Source organism: Lolium rigidum, chromosome 3, assembly GCF_022539505.1.
Source record: "Lolium rigidum isolate FL_2022 chromosome 3, APGP_CSIRO_Lrig_0.1, whole genome shotgun sequence".
NCBI classification, from domain to species: domain Eukaryota; kingdom Viridiplantae; phylum Streptophyta; class Magnoliopsida; order Poales; family Poaceae; genus Lolium; species Lolium rigidum.
Window position 1 is genome coordinate 353,519,707 of NC_061510.1, and position 3,592 is coordinate 353,523,298.

The following is a 3,592-nucleotide window of genomic DNA, read 5'->3' on the forward strand; positions in this document are numbered from 1 at the left end:
AAGGTGCGGGCACTATTAGTATACTATGCATGAGGCTTGCAACTTGTAAGATATAATTTACATAATACATGTGCTTTATTACTACCGTTGACAAAATTGTTTCTTGTTTTCAAAATAAAAGCTCTAGCACAAATATAGCAATCGATGCTTTCCTCTTTGAAGGACCTTTCTTTTACTTTTATGTTGAGTCAGTTCACCTATCTCTCTCCACCTCAAGAAGCAAACACTTGTGTGAACTGTGCATTGATTCCTACATACTTGCATATTGCACTTGTTATATTACTCTATGTTGACAATTATCCATGAGATATACATGTTACAAGTTGAAAGCAATCGCTGAAACTTAATCTTCCATTGTGTTGCTTCAATGCCTTTACTATGAATTTATTGCTTTATGAGTTAACTCTTATGCAAGACTTATTGATGCTTGTCTTGAAAGTACTATTCATGAAAAGTCTTTGCTTTATGATTCATTTGTTTACTCATGTCATTACCATTGTTTTGATCGCTGCATTCATTACATATGTTTACAATAGTATGATCAAGGTTATGATGGCATGTCACTCCGAAATTATCTTTGTTATCGTTTACCTGCTCGGGACGAGCAGAACTAAGCTTGGGGATGCTGATACGTCTCCGACGTATCGATAATTTCTTATGTTCCATGCCACATTATTGATGATATCTACATGTTTTATGCATACTTTATGTCATTATTATGCGTTTTCCGGAACTAACCTATTGACGAGATGCCGAAGGGCCAGTTCCTGTTTTCTACTATTTTTGGTTCCAGAAATCCTAGTAAGGAAATATTCTCGGAATCGGACGAAATCAAGGCCCAGCATCCTATTTTTCCACGAAGCTTCCAGAACACCCGAGAGTCGCCAGAGGGGGGCCACTGGGCCCCCTCTTGACAGGGCGGCGCGGCCTAGGGGGGCGCCCCCCTAGTGTGTCACCGCCTCGTCGCCTCTCCGACTCCGCCTCTTCGCCTATAAAAAGGTCCCTGACCTAAAACACGAGACGGGGAAAAGCCACGGTACGAGAAACCTTCCAGAGCCACCGCCATCGCGAAGCCAAGATCCGGGGGACATGAGTCTCTGTTCCGGCACGCCGCCGGGACGGAGAAGTGCCCCCGGAAGGCTCCTCCATCGACACCACCGCCATCTTCATCAACGCTGCTGTCTCCCATGAGGAGGGAGTAGTTCTCCATCGAGGCTCGGGGCTGTACCGGTAGCTATGTGGTTAATCTCTCTCCTATGTGCTTCAATACAATAATCTCATGAGCTGCCTTACATGATTGAGATTCATATGATGATGCTTGTAATCTAGATGTCATTGTGCTAGTCAAGTGGGTTTTACTTATGTGATCTCCGGAGACTCCTTGTCCCACGTGTGTAAAGGTGACAGTGTGTGCACCGTGTGGGTCTCTTAGGCTATATTTCACGGAATACTTTTTCATCGTTATGAATGGCATAGTGAAGTGCTTATTTATATCCCTTTATGATTGCAATGTGTTTTGTATCACAATTTATCTGTGTGCTACTCTAGTGATTTTATTAAAGTAGTTTATTCCTCCCGCACGGTGTAATGGTGACGAGTGTGTGCATCGTGTAGTACTTGGCGTAGGCTATGATTGTGATCTTTTGTAGATTATGAAGTTAACTATTGCTATGATGGTATTGATGTGATCTATGCCTCCTTTCGTAGTGTGAAGGTGACAGTGTGCATGCTATGTTAGTACTTGGTTTGATTATGTTGATCTTGTTATCACCAGAATTTGACCAAGTCAGAGGTGGGCCGCGATCAAGATGGACGTGAAGAATATATATATAGAAGTAATACGTGGATCGGCCTTTTATACCAACTTGGGCTTAATTGCCCGTGTATCTGTAACATATTAGATCGCATCTTAGTTTAGAGGTAGAATCTTACTCGTGCGCGGTTTAGTGCACGCCCACATTAGAAAGTCCGCTGGACTATAAATATGTACCTAGGGTTTATGGAATAAACAACAACCAACGTTCAACCACAAACAAATCTCGGCGCATCGCCAACTCCTTCGTCTCGAGGGTTTCTACCGGTAAGCATCATGCTGCCTAGATCGCATCTCGCGATCTAGGCAGCGACAAGCCTGCCTACGTTGTTCACGCGTTGCTCGTATCGAAGCCTTTTTGATGGCGAGCAACGTAGTTATCTTAGACATGTTAGGGTTTGCATTGTTCTTCATGCTCGCATGCTTTCGTAGTGCAACCCTTGCATGTCTAGCCGCCCTTACGCCTATCTTAGGCGTAGGGGCGGCACCCCGCTTGATCATAGTTTAGTAGATCTGATCCGTTACGATTGCTCCTTGTTCTACAAGGATTAGTTTAATATCTGCAATAGTTAGGCCTTACAAAGGGGGAGGATCCAGCGGCACGTAGGGTGTCGTTCGTTGGCCCTAAGCAGGATGTTCCGAGGATCAACCTCGTGTTGGTTTTTAGGCCTTGTTTAGGATCGGCTTACGATCACCGTGCGTGGCCGCGAGGCCCAACTCCGGAGTAGGACGATCCGATTATGCGGTGAAAACCCCACATCGTCGTAGATCTCTTTAGCTTTACCTTGATCAAGCAGGACCACCATATATTCGGACACCTCGTCGAATCATGGGTGGATCGGCTCTTTGAGCCGATTCACGAGATAACCCGAGAGCCGATCGAGGCTCGTATTTAACGTTTACGTGTGTGCCCTGCAGGAAACTAAGCGAGGCATCATCCACACCTTCCTGACCAGGTATAGGTCAGGTGGCACGCCCTTGTGATAAACATCGGTGCGTGCGACCTGGAGGCTTTGCGGGCCGTCGCTCAGAGGGACTAGGGCCAGCCGCAGCCCTAGTTGTTCCCGGCTCTACGGTGTTGCCCGTCTCTGCCCGCCAGTGGGTTTCTGACGTCAACAGATCTGGCATGCACTCTAAGGTTATTTAAATATGAACATTGAATATTGTGGAGCTTGTTAACTCCGGCATTGAGGGTTCGTGTAATCCTACACAGTTAGTGGTGTTCATCATCCAACAAGAGAGTGTAGAGTCTAGCATCTATTTATTTATTCTGTTATGTGATCAAAGTTGAGAGTGTCCACTAGTGAAAGTATGATCCCTAGGCCTTGTTCCTAAATACTGCTATCGTTGCTTGTTTACTGTATTACTGCATCTGTACTTCCTGCAATATTACCACCATCAACCACACGCCAGCAAGCACTTTTCTGGCACCGTTACTACTGCTTATATTTATTCATACCACCCGTATTTCACTATCTCTTCGCCGAACTAGTGCACCTATTAGGTGTGTTGGGGACACAAGAGACTTCTTGCTTTGTGGTTGCAGGGTTGCTTGAGAGGGATATCTTTGACCTCTTCCTCCCTGAGTTCGATAAACCTTGGGTGATCCACTTAAGGGAAACTTGCTGCTGTTCTACAAACCTCTGCTCTTGGAGGCCCAACACTGTCTACAAGAATAGAAGCACCCGTAGACATCAGCCGGCTACCCTACCTCAAGGAAAGGTGGGAATCCCACCTTGAGTGGGACTCCCATCTTGAGTAGGTTTCCCACCAAAGGTA